Source organism: Indicator indicator, chromosome 22, assembly GCF_027791375.1.
Source record: "Indicator indicator isolate 239-I01 chromosome 22, UM_Iind_1.1, whole genome shotgun sequence".
NCBI classification, from domain to species: Eukaryota; Metazoa; Chordata; class Aves; order Piciformes; family Indicatoridae; genus Indicator; species Indicator indicator.
Genome location: NC_072031.1, coordinates 14,476,074 through 14,496,715, shown reverse-complemented (window position 1 = coordinate 14,496,715; position 20,642 = coordinate 14,476,074). Strand labels below are relative to the sequence as shown.

General features: G+C 39.6%; 1 protein-coding gene across 2 annotated transcripts in view; it reads right to left on the bottom strand.

Annotated features, from left to right (window-relative positions):
- USP22 (ubiquitin specific peptidase 22) overlaps positions 1-20,642 on the bottom strand; it is a 105,705-nt gene that overhangs the window by 68,680 nt on the left and 16,383 nt on the right. The window lies entirely within an intron of this gene.

Sequence of the window (20,642 nt, the reverse complement as noted above, 5' to 3'; positions counted from 1 at the left end):
CAGTTCATTCATCCAATACATTTCCAAGTCTTGACTGGGAGCAGGTCTCATTAAAGAGCAGACTAGTCAACCCATATAAAACTCTCATCCTGTAACCTAATGAATGTTTCAAGATGGGGTAAGGAGACACTGCTGCAAAAATGCACAACCCTTCCCTCACTCTGCCTGGGCATTTCTGCCCCTGTGCTAACCATGTACCAGCAGAACAGCCCCACGCAAGACGTGTGTGAAAAGAACCTGCTGCTCCCCCCCCCGACTGACCTGGATCGGTTCCTCCATCCAGCTCACCACAAGCCATACAAATGTTCACTGACAGTACAAAGCCTTTGGGCTTATGGACTTAAACATTATAGCAGCATAGATGCTGATGGGCAGGGGAGCAAGGTTTCAAATTAGCTGTTCTAACTCAGTTCTTCAGTGTCACCCCCTGCCCACAGTCCCTACCTTGAAGCAACAGCTTTGCTGTTCAACAACCCCTTTGCTGAGCTGGTTCAGCTTGCTAACCTGGATGGTGATGCCAGACTAAAACTAACCCTATGTCAGCTTAGTAAGTTTGGAAAGATGAGGAGAGATGGAGTAGACTTGGATGAACATCAGATGTCCAACAGGGAGGAAAAAGGGGTGAAGAGAATGTAGTTTTGAGTGGTGAGACCACAGCAAGAACTTTTCCACAGCACCAAGCTCCTTGATCCACTCGAAAGCTGTAATGTAACTTGAACACCAAAATATTTGTGGGTATGTGGCATTTCGTTTCTCTGCTGGAAGATTCTGCCAGATTCATTCATAAGGTTTCTCTGTACAAGTTTCCCAAACAGTGGCATAGCATCAAATCCATACCAGTCTGAGTTACAGAAGTCACTTCTGCCGCTCTCAGAGTGGCTCTGAATCAAGTGTGGAAAGCGATGTACTGATCATTCCCCTGGAGAGACTCAGACTGAAGAGGTAAGGAAAGTTACCACAATTCACTAGAAATCAGTAAACATGTAAGCCTGACATGATGCTAACAAGTTGGCCTGGAGCAGTTAAAACATTAAATAGACTTTTTGACCCTCGATCATATTTGAAGTGCTCTTTAACATCCCAAACCTTCACTTAACTTTAAATTCAGGTGCTTCAACAAATCTTTTGAGAAACTACTTAAAAGAATTTGAAGGATAAAGCCTTTTGCTCAACACCACTAAATCGAATTCAGGAGAAATTCCTCACAGTAGATTAACTTTTGATCTCAGACAACAGCAACTGCATTCAGACATATGTTTAACGAGCAACTGAACTTCTTCAACTGCTCAGAACTAAAGATCACTTACAGAGGTACAGTTCATTCTATACATTACTGTAAAAATACTCTTCCTTTGCTTGTCAGTATAGAAGCACCTTTTTCTCTTCATATTAAAAAAAAAAGATAATAATCAGAATCACAATAATACTGAGCTATCATCTAACCCAAGCAGGGCATTTCATTAAAAATAATCCTTAAAGTTCTTCAGTAATACTTGCCCAGTCTGCCACAACTTAAAATTAGTGCTGAATAAATAATGCACAATCTTGTTCTCTAGTCTGGCATTTTTTCTTACAGAATACTTAGGGATGCCAAAAAAAAAAAAAAAAGAAAGAAAGAAAGAAATATCCAAAGAAGCCTGCAGTATGCTGCACTGTGTAATTTATTTTCAAGCTGCTACAAATTAAGACTTCAATCCTGAATATCACATGTTGTGTATGCAAAGTTCTCCTAACTTCTGTTAGATGGAAATAGATGAGTTGGATCAAACTCCACACACCTACAGAAGGAAGTATTTTAAAGCAGGACTACCAGCACAACTTCCATCTTTAGCACAATACTGCAGAACTGTCAAACTGTTGCCTAACGGTCACTGTTTGGCTGCAAAAGCTAAATAGGAGCAGCCTATCTGTTAAGATTGCTGCTATGACAACAACTCTAGCAACTAGCTATTTTACTTAGGCAGCTAAAAATAAATCTCTTAGCATTAGATGTATTGTAAACAGATGACATAAGTATGTAGAAATCAATCATTTTAGGCTAAAAGGCAGAACATTCAGACCTCAAGAATTTTTTTCCCCCCATTGAAACTTAAGAGAAATCGAAGAACACAGAAGAAAAATTAGTGGCAAGTTAAAAAGAAGCTCAATCACTTATTTAAAGGAAGCTGTTTCATCCATTTCCTCTCCTTTTGTTCAGCATAGCTCAGGAAGGTTTTTCTAAAATTGTAAGAAAACAAGGTTAAAAGGCAACAGAGTGAGGAAAGAAATCAATATCCAAAACCATAGTGGCTATTCTTAACCAGATTAGTTGTCTCCTTTTCCTATGTCTGTGCTTTTAAACAATTTGCTAAGTTAAAGCAATGCTGCCACCCTCTCACCCCACCCCAAATAATCAAATTACTTTGTTTCATAATACTCTCACCCTGCTCACATCTCTGCAGGCTACAGTCTAAGATGAAACAGCATACTGCCAGTTAAATAATCAAAATCAGTCAGATCCACAAAGTCACAAGCTCGCTTTAAAACTCAACTTTTTAGAGCAAGTTAGGTTTTATTTATGGTCTACATCCTTTGGGGAAGTCAACCTGCATTACAGCTGCAGAATCAACGTGTCACTTCTTTCTCTAGTGTATCCTCCTACATACCAGAACTCCCTTTTCTTATCCTAAGACATAAATGGAGTCTTCCCCTTCTTTCATACCTTCTCCCATTATAATTCTGCTTCCCCCATCATTTTATTCTGCTCCCTACTTGCTTTTCCCCTTTATTTTCTTCTACCCTTTAGTAGCCCACTTGTGCTCTCCATTTTCAACCTTATTCTCTCTCCTCACATCTTATGCCTCCAGTCAGTCTTCCTTCAGTCCATACTGAAGCTGTCTATCCTCTTTGTTTTGATATTCTAACTGCACACTAAAACCAGAAGAGTTCCCAAGAGTTTTCTTTCTGAAGGACTATAATCAGGTTTTTTAGGTGATAAAAAATGGACAGAATGGTCCTGCTGCATGGTATAAACGGTGTACGCACACACACACAGAATAACTAACAGCAAAGCTGCAGGAATGAGGAACATTCAATATCCCAATTCCCTCTCTGGTGTTTTTTACCTCCACTGATGTCCTTTATTGTACTAAGACAGTGGTAACTCAGACCCTCAACAATGCTTCTGCACCTTCTTTAAGGAAGGCTTAAGCACTCAAGCAAATGAGGGTGTGAAAATTAGCCCATGACACAGAAAAGGGAACTGGTGGCAATCACCTGTTACAGAGGTCAGCAGAGACCATCTCTAAAAGGCTACCTGCTCTTGATATTGTCAATAGCTATGACTTCAAATGAGATCAAAAGAAGTGGCAGGCTTCAGTAGATCAACAACAGGACTACTGACACTTCAAGTTTTCCCAAATTGTCAAACCAGCTTCTTATTAGTTTACCATTCTATCACCAAAACAGCATCCAATGTTCTGCCCTAGCAGTTCCATCCACCAGTTCCCATTCCTGTTCTTCCCTGGACTTTGCTCAGGCCTCACCTAAAGCATGGTCACACTGGGAATGTAGCATCAGTTGTTCCAAAAACCTACCAGTCTGTTTCAATTTCATATGATACTGGCTCCTCAAATCAATGAATGGCAGTTTCCAGTGGCAATCCCTGCAGAGCAAACTGCAGAGAGAAAGCAAGAGGCATACAACAGACTTCAGCTACTGCAACCCATCCCTCTGTATTTCAGCTATTTCACAAGCAGCTTTCAGAAGCTCATTTTTTATTTAATTCTACATGAGCAGAGAACATCTTTTTAAAGTTTTCCACTGGGGTACTTAAGGCATCTTGCCTCTTATGCTCACACTAAATATATCAAAGCACTTTCAGTGAGCTGCTGTCAGTTACAAGCTTGTAAGCCGAAGACCTCCTACCTTCCACAGTCTGCAAACCATATTCCCTACAAAGGGTCACAGGAAAATGATGAACTAGGTAACACTAACAAAGACAGTGGGAGTTTAGAAGATCATTAAGGAAGGTATCACACTGTACTTGTGAACAACTAACTCAAAGCAGCAGATTAAGGTACTCTTAATGCAAATACACACACTATGGATCCCTGCAAGTGTGTGATCGTGCACAAATTCTTAGCATTAGGGAAGTGTGTCGATGTGAGCTGAAATTCCCTCCCCACCAACAAGTAACCAGGCTAGCTCAGTTTGGAAGCAAATGAAGGCTGTATTTACAAGCAGAGTCTACAATCTATGATGAAATGCAATGAATATGTACAAATATACAAAATTCACAACATTTACAAATATATACAATCAACAGAAAAGCACAACCAATCTCCCTTTGCTTCCCCCCAAGGGGACCCTCCCAAAGGGGCCTCTCTCTCTCTCCCAGGAGCTTCCCCCCAGACTCCCCTGGACAGAGAAGCAGAGTTAGTTAAGCAGAAAGTTGTTAACTTAGCTGCCAAGGTCAGTGTGTGTTATCTTCAGCCAGGAGAGAAGAAGAAACAGCAGCCAGACAGCCCAGCAACTGCCCCCACTGCAGAACGCAGAATGTGCCGAATGCCTACTTTGTTTTGGGTAATAGTTCTTAAACATTTCTATCTATCCAATGGAAGTGTTTAGAACAATCGTTATTTTGCTTTCTTACACCCAATAGTGACTTATTTACATTCTTTCACTTTCTCTGTTCTGAACTTTGCAAGGAAAAATTAAAAAGACAGTTTCAAACCATCACAGGAAGTAAGTTTCCCAATACAAATCTATTTCCCCACCTTTCTGTATAAAAGAGGCACATCAGAAACAAAAGGAGAAACTGTTTAATTCTCCAGTGAATCTTCTTCATTACTGAAACTCTCTGGACAGGGACGCTTCACTTTCCAGCCCTGAACCCACTCATGTTCTTCAGAAAGAACTTTCATCTCACCAATGAAGGTGTTTGCTGTGCAGTTCCAAAGATACCTACCCACAGAACACAGGTGTATGTGGGTGATTCTACCTCCACATGCAAGTTTGTGACCATAAACTGCTTTGTTCACAAGAAGCAGCATTTGTGCTCCAGAAGCATTACTCCAGCTCAAACTATTCCTTATAAGGTAATACTTAAGTGGAGTTGAAAGCAGGTGAGCTCCAGCCCTAAGTGAGACTCCCTAAGTGGGGAGTGGGACTCCAGGAGTCCCACTTGTGGCTGTTTGAGGTGGGATTTCTGTGAGAAACTGAGAAACCTAATCCAAAGTTAACCTTGTTACAACCACCACAGCAGTTATTTGGCAGAAGCTGCTAGCCCTAAAGTCAAGAGGCAAAATTTAGCAATGCTATGAGATGCCTGAAGCAGAGCATCTACAATTCTCAATACCTTCCCTTGCTTTGGGTTGAAACTAGGCATTATGAGACAAACACACACATCAAGTCCCATTCCTTTTTCCCAGTGATGCCTCCACACACTGCTTGGAGAGACCAGTACAAGAAAGCAACAGTTGAGGATACAAGTACTCAGAGCTTTAGGAACCTGTGGCAGCTTCCCCATTAAAACTCTGCCTTCCTGAATTCTTAATCCCTTTCAGACACATGAGCAGAAGAGACCGATTTAAAAATTGCAGTGTTCATTAGTTTGAGAGCAGAAAGACAAAAAACCTCACCCCAAACAGAAAAGTCTGAGACTTCTGACTGAAAAATATTCAGATATGAAGTGCAAATGCCCTCACTGGGCCACAGATTAAGGCATTAAAGGAAAATTTAAACATTTCTGCACATAATCAGAGCTCCTGGTCTTAACATGCACATTTCAGGTACAATTAGTTCTCACTGTCAATTTTTGCCTCTCCTATTCACCTTGCCATGTCTAGACCACAGCTTAGACACACACTATTATTTTTATTCCTGCTCACATTGTAACCAATTCTTGTCCAAATGTAACATGCACACAGCAGAGTAGTGAAGAGCAAGCTTCCCTTAAGCCTACTTTTTGAAAGAAAAAAGGAGAGCATCACAAAAGGTCATTTAACAGACCATTGCTGCTTGCTTTGTTGTAGCTAGAAACCCTATGGCTATTCCAACAGCAGTGTTTCTTCTGCCTTGTGGGAGAAGAAAGCCAATATTAAACCACAGCTGACAAGATTTATTACTTGAGTACTCTTTGCACCTCAAGAGTAACAAATTTAGGTCAAATCTGCCTTACGACGTTTCTATCACTTCTTAGCCTACATTTACTTCAAGATTCACTGTGCTGCTTTCCCAAGGCAGGCCTGCCACAGATCCATCACCCAGTAATACAGTGCCTGGGTTAGTTCCTCAATTTAAATACTTAAATCTTTAAAGCTGTGTTCTTAAGGTTCCAAGAAACAAAAAGACGGAATTGATTCTAGAGTTCTCCATGGTAAGGCACCAATCACTCCTCCACACACTGATGGGATGGGGATGATTCAGAGTTACTCTGAGTCAGTGCACATTTCTGACACATCAGCTTTAAGTAAAATAAAATATTAAGTTCAGTATTTTTCACTCACTTCCTGGTAAGCAAGTCTTAATTATGATATTGTCCCACTAGAAATGTCAATTATTTTTAAGCATATGCCATAAGTCCAGCAAATTTTATTTCCAGCCCCAGTAGAGTCAAGGGTTAAGTAAAGCTTTTCTTAGCATCAGCAAAACCATGCACTAGGTTAGAGAATTCTGTGGTTTGAGAAGTGTTCAGAAAGTCACCTTAAGAAAAGAAGCCAAGTAGAGGTAACTTCTTAAACTGAGTTATTGTAAATGTTACTTCAGATAGCAGTAGAAAGAGACAATGAAGTATTTCAGCTCTGTTCAACAGCAAACATTAAACCTCAGGTGCTTGCTCTGCACTGCTGCATGTGCTGGCTTCTGTACTGCCATCAGGTGCAGCAGAGAAGATGTCTGCACAGCTTTCCTAAGTGAGCTACTTCCAGTAAGTCACGCCTTTATTTTCCCCAAGGACTGAGAACAAATAATTATTTGGTTTTAATGTGGTCTTTCACTGAATGAGCTCATGTAGGCTGTGTACCCAGCAGGGTGAGAACACCACTAAATTCATCTTCTCTCTCCCCTTCCTACTGGAAGGGACTGCTTTAAACTCTTCTGCTCCATCTCATACAATGTGCACCTACCATGTATTTTTCTGAACTGAGACAGGTGACTTCATGCTGATGAGGAGCACTCCCATTATTTGTTTCACTGGTTCAGTTGTAGGTGGAAATATCTCCAAATGAGGGGCAGTGACACACGCTCAGGGCCACTGCAGAGTCTGTGCAGTAATCACATGCAATAGTCACACCTTCCTGCTCCAGAACAATTTTAGGCTGTGCAGCTGCCACTTTGTGCTATGTGTATGTACCCTGAAGGGAATTACGAGTCAAAGATCCACCACACTAAAGCTAAGAGATTGTATGTATGGGCAATACTCAGTAGAGACACTACACATCCTCCTGAACTCATTCTACAACAAAAACATGATGTTGAATGAGAACAATGTAGCCAATGTCTGTCCAAGCTCCAAAAACCACAGCTTTGGTTCAAGGGCTCTTCTCAAGAGAGTTGTGTGAGTCCATCTAAAACCAGAGAACTCTTAGGAAATTAAGAATTGTATCTGAGGGTGAAACAGATCCAAGTAGTAACCATTTAACCTCTACATACCAATTTTTTTTCCCCCGCTCTCCTTACTCTGGCCAAGAGTTGGCCATTAAATCACCTTTGTCTTATTTTTATTTTAAAACCCAACTTTTTTTTCCCCCAGTTTTTGTTTCACACAAAACTCCACAGCAATTACAAGGCTGAAATGAAACCTGGGAGAAGGGAAGGGAAAAAAAACAAACAAAGTTGCACAGTTTAAAAGACAGCACAAGCTAGAAGAGAAAACCAGGAAAATGCTCTAAAGATGTAATTTTGGTTTTCCTATATATAGTTGCAATAGTAAAAAGGCTGTATTTCATCAAGAACAAAACAATTTTCTGGCATTCAAATGACTATGCTGAAATTGCTTATTTGCTTCTCCTTTGGTAGGTGCTTATCCCCACCACTTGCATTTACAAATCTAAATGCTTTCTCAAGCACCCTATAGAAGATGTATTTAAGAGCCTATTGTGGTTTTAAACTATTTAATAATGGATCTTGTTCAAATGCATGTCCTTCTACAGCAAGATTCTCTTTAAAGTGGAAAGCATCTTTGCCTGATGCAAGCTGCTTAAGGTTCAAACGCATGCCTCTGTCCCCGAGCATGTAAGATGCATGGGTATGTTCTGTGTGCTGATTTTTATCCATTTCCTGCAATGCACCACTGCAGCAGTGAATTTCACAGGAGAACAAGGGCTGTGCCAATACCGCAGTAAACGTATTTGAAGATCTAGTACAAAATCTATTACTTTATTTCACCATTCCCCCATGTCAGCAAATCGTGGCAATGTTTTTAAATGTCCTGTTAGGTAATGTATTGATTTAATCCCTGAGCACGGGATTGGGAAATGATTCAAGGAGCAAGCTAAACAGACAAACCTGCCTGATGCTGTGTGGAGTCTTACTAAACCCTGCCTGTGCTGCAGATTGTACTTTGCCCTGCATGACACTAAGAAATCACATTCTTCGTAGGAAAACAGGTATGCTCCTGGGAAGCTAGCCATGCTGCTTTGATGGAAATACTCTAGATAGCATCCTTTCAGCAAGGAAAGGAAAAAGGAACTTCAGGATAGAAGGATCAAAGCCATAACAAGTCCTACAGCCTCATTTAGAAGAGCAGAGATATTTCTGCTATCTTTTCTTTAACTACTTAAAGATGTCCATAAAAATATGTGAACTTAATTAGTCCACATCAAAGTCAAAGCAATTCTGCTAATCAGAAAGATGGAGGGGATGATGCTACAGCACATGTTCCCTGTGGCATGACTTATTTATGAGACAAATACTCTCAGCATAAAAGGAGACTGGTAGAAAATGAGCAGCAATAAAGTGACAGAGTACATCTAATAGTGACTATTTGTTTTGTGAAAAGAAAACAAAAAACAAACAAAAAACAAAAAAAACCCCCAATGCTGCAGTAAATAAGAGAGCTCCATTGTTGAGCATTAGTCTGGGAGAAAACATTTCTGCTTTTAAAAGCTTCCTGGGAGTTGCACTACTTTGTCAAGACTTTTCAGAGTTACTACATATGACATTTTTATATTTACTGTGGCAAAGCAAGCCAATTGGGGTACAGAAATTAACCCTATAACATCACTTCTCTGACAAGTGTGGGTTTCACTGATGATGTACATAAACAAATAAAACCATACAGGCCAAACTCTCTTCCTGCCATCAGAATAGAACTTCCTCTTTGTCTAACAGGAGCTGAAGACAAGCTCTAGTCCCCTCACAGTGCCTATGAGAAAAACCGCTGCAAAACAATGCAATAGACTTCCCCTTTGGTTTTACAAGGACTCTACAGAACATGTGATGATTCCCCTTCCAAAGGCCAACCTGCCCAAAGCACCACAAACCATTCCCAAGAAGTTCATTTCCCCCTTAAAGCTTGCCAGCAAAACCTGCTGACACAGAAAGCCATTAACCCATGCACACTAAATGGTTTTCACCACAGAACAAGTGCATCCTCCAAAATTACACAGCAAGTCTTTGGGGGTAAACAAGACAGATCATTCAGAGGGTCTCAGACAAGAGGGATATGGACATGCTGGAACGTGTTCAGAGAAGGGCCACGAGAACGATCAGAGGGCTGGAGCACCTCTCCTATGAGGGCAGACTGAAGAGTTGGGGCTGTTCAGTTTGGAGAAGAGAAGGCTCCAAGGTGACCTTATTATGGCCTTCCAGTGTCTGAAGGGGGCTACAAGAAAGCTGGTGAGGGACTTTTTAGGCTATCAGGTAGTGACAGGACTGGAGGGAATGGAACAAAGCTGGAAGTGGGGAGATTCAGACTGGATGTGAGGAAGAAGTTCTTCCCCATGAGAGTGGTGAGAGCCTGGAATGGTTTGTCCAGGGAGGTGGTTGAGGCCCCATCCCTGGAGGTGTTTGCAGCCAGGCTGGATGAGGCTCTGGCCAGCCTGATGTAGTGTGAGGTGTCCCTGCCCATGGCAGGGGGGTTGGAACTGGATGATCCTTGTGATCCCTTCCAACCCTGACTGATTCTGTGATTCTAAGAGTGCTTAACATGGAACTATCATGGATGAAGCAGAAATTCTGCTTGTCTAGTTCCAGTTATGATAATAAAGACAGCATCACCTGAGGACACTCACCTAGCTGTTTATGTACAGGAATACTCTAAGCCAACTAGCATCTTACTGCCTAGGAACATTCAAAGAATGAAAGCAAAGTCTCAATATGCTGGCACAGAATGTAAGATGAAGCTTACTCTATTTCCTCGTACTTCAGTACAAAACAAATTAATAATTCACTGCACTAGAGCAAAAGAACAGACCTCTCATTCACCAGAAAAACTGCACATAAATTCACAAACCTGAAGTTAGAGAGACAAGGCAGAGGTGGTCAAAAGTGCAATTCACCCTTTAGAATATTGCAGGTTTAAATGGATGTATATTCTGAACTCTACAGACATAAAAGGCAGCTTAGAAGAAAGTTACTAAAGCAATATGAACACAAAGTAACTTCTGGAAAAGAAAAGGAGTTTGGATTATTCACATTAAAACTGGCAGGATGAATGAAAGCATCTTCAGAAAAACAAGCAACAACAAAATCCTGGGAAATAATCATTCTTGTGATTAAAAAAAATTATCCTTTTATGTATTTTAAGAGTTTGTAAATTGCTGTGGTCCCACAGCAACATCATTAATCCCAATGTGTGTAGAACAGCGGGTGATAAAAGTTTCTTAGGGAAGAGCTTCTGCCTTTTTTTTTTTTTTAATATAAGATGTACAGCCAATTATTCTGTTTTAACACTTCATGCTGCATTTGGAGCATTAACTTGTTCATTTTACCTGCCCCTCAGAGGAATGAATTGGGGAGGAGGGAGGCAGTCAAATTGTTACTGACTCCAGATCACAGCACATGGAATTCTAAGTTCAGGAAGGGTTGTAGAAAAATTTCAAAACACTTCAGCGGAATTAAGAAGCAACCAAAAAGCCTCTAACCTGCCCCCTCCAAAGAAATGAAGAATACCCCCAAAATCCAACACAAAACCACATCACAATACATTCTCGGGCAGTTCACTAACAAGGTTCTTGGAGCTGAGTTAGAGAATCTAGTCCAGATGTTAAGAAAAAACAAAACAAAACAAATAAACAAAAAAATCCAAACCAAAACAAAAAACGCCAAAAAAACCACCAAATTTGCTGCCACGACAAATACTTGTCTTGTAAGAAACATGGAACTACAAAGCTTCAGCTGCCTGCTCCTTTCCCCCTCAACTCCAAGATACTACAGCAACCACACCAAAATTATCTCAAAGTGAACCTTCCATTAAGACAGAAGTTGCAATCTCTATTGCTCCTATACTTCAAATACACACTAGCAGCAAACTTAAAGCAGCAAGGACACCATTTCTGGATGGTTTCAGAGTGATGAGAAGCTGGGACAGCAATCCTTGGACAGGTATAATACTGTAAAGGTCACAGTAGCTGTGAAGTGCTTTCTGAATTTCCATCACTGCTATCATGACTGTTACAGACACTATTTTCTAATCTATTTATTTATTTATTTTTAATGAAGTTTTAGTTCTAATGCTGAAACCTTGCCATGAGAAGCTTAGGATAACAACTTGGGAGAAATCTTATTTCCTCTTTCTCGTTTGCTGAATACAGCTAAAGAGATCTCCTTCTTATACTCAACATTGTTTTTTCCCCCCCCAGCAAAATCCAACCACTCAACAAAATTTTGTTGTTCTTTCTTAATGTACCAAACAATAGCATTAAGAAAACTCTATTCCTCTCTCACAGATGCCTGTAAGCTATTAGCAGATTACAGTGCATGTCAGCATCACTGCTTTGTTCAGAAGATTTAAACAGACACTTCTGAGTTGAGATTTTTTAACTGATTGCAGAGACTTCAATCCTGATCTTTTTACCAGCCTGTTCCTTGCATTACTAAACAGAAGTGTTTTATAAGGAAAAAAATTGGGTTTGTTTTTATAGTCACATGCAAAAGTTTTCCCTTTTTGAACAGTGTAGTTACAAATGCAATCATTTGTATCTTTAGGGAGGTGTCAGCAACAGTAGTTTCAACTTCAGAAAATTTACTTGGATTCTGATCAGTCACATTTTAATAAACATGAGGCAAACCACTAAGTGAATGGAGTTGACATCCAGGCCCTAAATCTGTCCACTGATATTTGTGCAAAGAAAATAAAAAAAAGTTCTAGAGCCTCACTGCAATGAAATTCTTTAACGAGCAACATGCAGAACCCTCAAATAGATTCAAATGTTCATCTTGACCCATCTGAAATTAGTTGTCTACAATGAATGAGAACAGAAGAACATTTATGTGCAGGTCAGATGCCACTCACCCTAGCAGCAAGCGGAGAAACCTTCTATTCACAGCACCTTTAAACTACATGAATTGGCCACAAGAAAGGAGCTTGTTCTTACCACTGTGAGACTAAATACCTAAACAGGGTTAAAGATAGGTGGTGGGTTTTATTATTGTGTTTTGCTTCTATTTAACTTCCAAGCATCTGCTGTATCCTACTACCTAAAACCTCCTCTGGCACCTAACAGCACAGTGGAAAGTGGCCAGAACTTTGTAGATTTGACTAGTACTTTATGGAAAACGTTCATATCTAGCAATGAAGCCAGAGAAGAAGCAAGCCTCTGTCTCTTGCACATCCTTTATGATCACACTGAGTATGGCAGCAACTGCAGCTGTAAACCAGGGCCAGGCATGGGCAGCATGGAGCAGGAAAAAAGAAGGATGCACAGCCCAAAATGAGAGCGAAGCCGGCTGCAGAGCTGAGGGCACCTGTGCCAGAAACCAAACTGTTGCTGTCAGCCACAAGGTCAGAGAGGCAAAAGTAGAGAAGTAGCTCTTCCTTAAAGAACACTGAAGATGATGCAGCACTGACCTGGTAGTTAAGGCTCTACATTTTGGGAGGCTGATGCCCACATAACAGAATTGCTTCTGTTATAGGTATCAGCCACAGTAAGTCTTTGTCTACAGCTAAGAATGTATGATCCAATGGTTTCAGAATCTGTGAGGAATCACAAAAGATACATAGAAGTATTCCTTTTCCCACTAGCAAATGCCTTCTTAGCAAGAAAACATCTCACATCACTCATAACTACAGAAAGTGAGAGATGAGAATAAAAGGAGAATAAGAACAAACCCATTTTTCATTTCTACAAATAGATGAAGAACAATCTTGCAGCAGCAATTCTAGTGTCACCGCTGCAGACGTGTAAACAGCAATTCACCACTGTTCTGAAACAGGATGTCTATTCCATGCTTCATCATCTTCTGTCACTTAACTCTGTTCATTCATAATTTGAACCAAACCAGACACTTGGCTGAATTTCAGAGATTTTGAGTACTTGGAACTTTTATCAAGTTCAGAGGTAGCTTGCAAGACTGCAGAAACCTGGAAAATTAACCCCTCAGCAGACTTCAGCTAAGTGCTACATGCTCGTGGCATGGCATCATCTCCCACAGCAAAAGACAGGAATATGTGACACGATTTGTGCTGACCAGCCAGACCCTATCCTCTTTACTTGTCTTCTATATTTACTAGAGGAAGTGCTAAACCCTTAATACAAAAACTCCCTTTAACAAAGGCTGATCACTTTAGTTTAGCACAATTTACATGTCACCAACATTTATTTCCACATCTTTTTGGTAGGCTGCTTGATTACATCATAATGCTGCACAGAAAAAAATTAGTAGATGACAATGTTTGGTTTCATTTGTGGACATTGTGCTTGATTTGTCATCTAACACATATACCAAAAAAGTGTTAGTTTAAAGCATGGATATAAAAATTAGTTAAGACAAAACAAATACAGACTGCAGCAGCCAGCTGGGCTCAGTGACTAGGAAAGCTTGTTAGGCAAAGCACATGCTTTTAGCTAGAACACACCTCTGCATTCCAAAAAGAAATCCCAGCAGGACAGTGAGCTTTCGCAACTCGGGATAAGAAAAGCAAGCAGAAAAATTCCCAGGCTGTTAATTACAGTGACAGCCTGTTTCACAATATCAACACCAGATCCTTCTTCCTATTTTCCTTGCTCTTTAAAGGAGAAGAAAAGACAAAACCCAAACCACCTCTACTTTTGCCAGCCAGGTTTTAAAAAGAAGCCTGTCTCTAGAGAAGCTTCACTTATCCTCTGCTGTTCCAAAGGAAAATGTTGGAAAGGCTGTAGAAGAAAGGGTAAAAATGCAATTAAGTGCAGATAACGCTAATTTCGGGATCTATCTGAAACATCTCCTCCTTCCTTGGTATCAACACAGAAGCAAACTCAGAGCTGTAAGGATCAGACAACTCTGTACACACCAGTTTCTTTCTGAATTGACTAGCTTTCATAAAATTCTAACATCCTTCTTAAAATACAAAAGATAGAAAGGAAGAAGACATTTCAGACAAAGTGCTACCTAATCCTGGTGAGAAACAATCCACCTTCATGCTACCTCATACAGCAAGTGATAAGGCTCCTTCTAAGTACTTTCATGAGAGAGTAAAAAAACAAAACCAAAAAACCACTAACCCCGCAAAACACCAAAATAAAAAAGAAGAAAACCGAACCAAAACAACCCAAACAACCACACCCCCCAAGCCAGATAAAGAACTTTAACACAACACCTTTCTGGGATAAAGAATTCTCTTACAAAGCAACTGGAGAGTTCCCAGAACCCTTTCAGGAGGCCAACTCCAAACAATTGTCAGTGACCTTTCAAAAGGAACAAAGCTTTTACTCAAGTAATTGAAAAGCTGAGGCTAACAACTTTAAAAGTCTTAAAACTGTTCCAGTTGTTGAAGCTCTTCTGAGTTCTGCGGAAAAGGAACAATCAAGACTCAGTGCTTTCGACTCAGTGCCACTGCATCACTCCAGGATGCATCGTTTTTTTTGACAGTACTTCAGAACACATAATACACACGTTGCTTCACATTTTCACAACAGAATGCTCTTTGAATTAAAATACTGGAGCTCAAGTTACGAGATGGCAAAGAAAAAAGTTTAAACGTGCCAAAAAACATCTTAAAGCTACATTAAAAAAAAAAAAAAGGCTTGTAAGTCTCACTGAAAGACAAAGACCTGAATTTAAGAAACAAATGGATTCATCCCAGCAGTTTTAACCACTGTCATTACACATGTCAGATGAGTGGAGTATCCAAAACATGATACTCTCACCTTTCAGATGCTCTCCTAGCCCTTATGCCTGTGCCTTGCAAGCAAGAAAAACACACTACATAATACATAACATTTTCCATTTCTTTTTGGTGAAGACATTAACATTTCTATTAAAGATTTAATTCTGGCCACTGATAGAGAGAGAGAGAAGAACAGCACTTTGATGTAGAAGACAATTTTCCTGTCAAAATTAATGAATTAGTCTGATTCTTCTTTGATTAAGCACACAAATTAAGAATGCAGAAGAAAGGTTCTCTAAGAGAAGGGAAATTTCTCTCAAAGTTTTCCTCCATATTCAAGAGGTTTTCATCAGTACTGTGAACCCACGTCTGGGCACTTCTTTCTCAGTAATGAAATAATTCTTGGAATTAAAGTGCCGTAAGACTTAATGAGAAAAAGATTTTTCTGACATCCCATTTCTGATAACCAAGCCATGTCAGTGGCAACTGATGAGGGAATTGGGAACCAGTACTATCTACAGGCACTTAGCCTAAGATCTGCATCAGGACTTCCCAGTTCGATCCCAGGTAAAACTTATTTTCTAGGAAAAATGAAGAAAAGATTTATTAAACATATTCACGCTCCATATGACCCTTGAGACACGTGGTTTTGCACAGCACACATCACTATAGTTTTGCTTGAGAGCAGTCAAAGAATGACACTAAAAAGGAGCAAAAAAAAAGTCGCTGGACAGGTCAGGAATGCTTTGAAGAAAAGGGGAAAGGAGAGGTCTAGAGAATGTGCTAACTTCTTAGCTATCACTATTGCAGACAACTTCTTTAGTACATGGTACAAAAAATATGAAGTATATATAAATTCTCTTCTATGCAGTGTCCAACTACTTGAACTCTCAAATGTGCAGGTGTCCAGCACAGCTAAAAGTTCATTTCACTGTTCAGGTGAAGATTCACCTTCAGTTTTACCTAAGACATACAGTTTGTCCTCCACACTTCAAGCTATTTCATGAAAACAAAGACAGGAACATCCAAAAGCACATCCATGTTACAAGTAGGCAGGAACAGCAATTTGTACATATACCTTCAAATCCTGTAAAGCAGCTCAGTTAATATGCTTGAAGAGAAAAAAACAAAACAAAACAACCAAACAACATTATCTTCCTCTTTATCTTGCAGAAAGGGAATATAACAATTAAGATCAAAACTGTTTCAAGCCCACCTCATTCACATCTCACTTTTCCTCTACTGCCTCTTGGGAAACTTTGCCTTTTGAAAAGAACTGTCCCATCCAGCAGTGTGTACTGTCAAATGAAAATACCATGTATGTTGCATTTATATGTTTAAGATGGATATGGTAAAAAGTGTAACCATTCTACTTAGAAGAAAGAAAAAGTTACTTGAATCTCACTTTCCTGTGAAGATGGTTTCAGAAGGTAGTTTATGTACTCTTGAGTATATATTGAGCTCCAGAAAGCCACAGCAAATTTTCTATCCAAAAATAGTATCTGACCACAGATGCAGTCTGTAGGATGGCAAAATATAAGTTCCTTGTAGAGGCCTTGCTCTATTTATGTCTACTTATATTAATGCCATAGATACTCAGTAGTTAGCACCACACACTTGGACAGAAACACACTGGTTTCTGTAAGAGCAGAGAGACCTGTAAGAAGGGCTAAATGCACAAGGAGAAACTACAAAAGGCATGGATCAGTTACAGGGGGATGTTCTGGAGCACACAAACCTGACAAATTAGCAGCATGAAGCATTTTAATAACAGTGCCAGCAGAAGATGCTTGGAAGAAGGGAAGAAGATAATTTGCTTACACAGTGCAGGTGATTGCCAGCAACTACTCATGCACATGCAACTGATTCATTCAGACAAGACAGTTAGAACTAGAGTTACTGTCACATCTGCCAAGCATAAAAAGACATAATATAGATTCTACCTGACATTAGCAAATACCTGGCCCACAGGATGCCTATTAACACTAATAATTAAGATAAGTAGTGTTTCATTTACCACAAGAGCATCTATATAGTAAAGCTGCAGAGTGCCTTCAGAAAAAAAAATTGCTCAGATACAATTTACAGTTGATCTTATTAGAGAGCTTAAGTGTGCTTGGGTGCACAGGCATTTTCATCTAAAGCAAAACACAGAAAAACTTATGTTTCATAAATAATAATAATAGTATGATTTAAATAACCTATTTGGAAAGCAAAAATCCTAGATCTGAGGACTCCCAACTGAAAAAGACAACTGAAAACTACAACATGAATCAGTGGAACAAATTTAACTCCTATAGCAAACATGAATATGGTATTTGGAGAAAGCCAGCATGACAAAATCATCTTTTTTTGATCATCCGAACAGAGATCGGGTGTTGCTGGCATCTACAAAGCCAGACTGGGACACAGTCAGTGACCTCATAATTCTGTTTAATGGAATTTCACTTTTACATGGCTGCCACAATTCAACCAGGCTATGAGAGAAGTCTCCTCTTGACCAGCTGAACTCCCCTAGTCTGTCAAATGATGAAACAGAACCCACTGCTCCTCAGGGCTGTGAAGGAAATACCTGCTAGAGTCTAAAAACAGACCAGAACAGCAATATCCAAGAAACCTTCCAAGTCCAGCTTTGGATTTGACACAGTGCTCCAAAGCAGATGGGAAAAGAAAGCTCCAGCATTCATGGACTTGGAAAAACATTACTGGAATGTCTACAGTATAAAATACTGACATATTGATGCTATTCCTAAAATCTGGTGCTTGTGCACACGTGGAATTGCACCAGCATCAGTGTAACTATTCTGTGTACCAATGTAAACTGCCCAGAGTATGAGATCTCATTCAAAAACTGGTTTGAAAATCAGAAACAAAGCCAGGTCACAAGATCTTTTGAATTCTCAACACCACCAAAAAAAAGAAACCAACAACCCAAAACAAATAAACAAAAAGCATTACTGGAAAAAAAAGAAAAACAAACAAAGACAGCTGTTGCTGTAAGGTCTCATAACCTACTATGCAGAGAAGCTGCTCTGCTACTTGGTTTAGAATCATCATCTGAAACAGAAGGGCTTTTTATGGTTCATGATAAAATCACTCCTGGTCTAGCTGAACAGTTCTCCCTAAGGTGTGGCTCTTTGAACGTCAGAAGTTCAAACTCAAGAGGTCAGCATGTAAACAAAGAAGGTAAGTGAAATTCTGTTTCCTTGCAAGGAGGTGCTAGGTAAAGAGGTGGAGGAGGAGAAAGCTAATGCTCTGTAGATGAATTCCAGTAACCTAAGACTGGTGGGCAAGCAGATAATGGGTTGAAATAACCAGAAGTCCGTTTAGAGAGAAGAAATCATTCTGTGGTTCTTCAGAGAAGGGATCATCACCTCTCAGGAGGTGCAAGCCTTACAAGATGTTCAGTTGCAATGCCTTAAAATACAGATTTACTGTGTTTGATATATATTCAAAACACCTTCCATCCTCACAGCCACTGCACTACACAATGGAACAGAGTCTGGAGAGTTTACATCAAATTCTCCATTATTTTAGTCACAAATGAACTACAGATATGATTTCTTTCATATTTTATTCATCAGACTTCACCTCTAACAGTTAACGTAATAACTAAGAGCTTGCAAACTTAAAGATGACTAAAGTATTACAAAAACAGGCCTGGAAAAATTACTTTCCTCTTCTGGGCTTTTCCTAACATTGTTTTTGGAGCAGTCTGAAGAGCAGTGCTTTGCAGTAGTCACAATCTTCCTACAGTGGCTACTATTTCCATCATTCTTCAAGGAGGCTCTTGGGGAAGGGCAGAGGAATGGTGTGTGCATTTACAAGCACACTACTATGAATTCACCTGTTCTTTATAGCAGCCTCATCTTTCCATCTTTACAGCAAGACACTCCTCTAGTAGTAGAGCTATTCTGTTCTACTGAAGAAAAAAAAGTCAGCAACAGCAGTTATTTCAAGGGATAGCATTTCTTTATTCCAGAGGTTTCATACAAGTGTTTTACTGACAAGTCTTCCCTTAGAAAATGGAGAAAATAATCTGAGTAACCATTACTAGTGCATGTCATTGAAACAGCTACTGAATTCCTCTTTTAATCAAAAAAGGGGAAACAGGAACACCAACAGCCATACACATGCAATGAAATCACTAACAAAATAAGAGAAAGGGAGGGGAAAAAAAGTTATGGCTGTGGTCTAACCGTGCTGCTCTGACAAAACACAGCAGACCTTGAATCCTCTTTAACTGATTGTTAAATTATGAACCTGATCCTTAAAAGGGCAGAGGAGAAAGATTCTGTACTATACTGGATACCACACACCTTGATATTTCTCATATTGCCATTCTCCACTTTTGCTTCCCAAGGATAAGTAAATTATTGTTGACTATATATAATATATATGCTTACATACACACACAGCAACAACAGCAGCAGCAAATAATTAAAGTAAAAAAATCCATGGCCATGATGTTGTATGCAATGAAGCCTCAAAAGTCAAATTGAGACTTAACTTTTAATATTTGGTAAGACATTTATATTTGCCCCCCATTTGTATTTGCTCTGGCCAGCAGCATCACAGAAAAGAAAGAAGTGTTCTTACACCTTACATTTTCTAAATACCAAAACACATTTTCTCATCACACACCTCTCATCTCTTTAATGATAGGAGATAAAGTTCACTAAGTGTCTTCCATGAGATGCTGGGATTGAAATGAGAAATTAATTTTAAAACTATTAGCTATAATTACTTGCATTGTGAGTAAAACAATGCAGATGAAGTCACTGTGTGATTAACACCATGGAACAGTGACTGTTCAGTGTATCAGGACTTAACACAGACTGCCTGGAACAACCTAAGTGACATTTTTCTTCTTTTATACTTAAGATAATACTGTGGAGAAGAGGAAGCTTTACAAAAAGTAACTGCTAAACCAGCCTTTAAATTAATTACCCACACATACATCTACATACAAAACAATGTGAGACATGGCCTGATAAATGAGACAGAATGGTGCAAAACGTTTAATGAAGCACAGGCTTGAGAAAGAACCAACCATATACTTCAAATACAGGACTGCTGGCAAAACTAATAAAATTAATGCTCTGCTTGTTGATCCTACATGACTTACAATTAGTTTTATTGCTCTGTATGTTGTTCAAATATACCCCAGTATATTGTACCTTGGCACAAATCTAGGCTTAAAGAAAAAAAAATCAATGGAATAATTAGAAAAGCTGTAAAAAGATTAGTGCATTGAATAGTACACCCATAATTTCTCAGAACAAATTATTAGAATCATAGAATGGTTTGAGTTGGAAGGGATCTCCAAAGGTCATCCAGTCCAATCCTCGAGGGACATGCTCCACTAGGTCAGCAAGGTCTGAGCCTTGTCCAGCCTGACCTTGAGTATCTC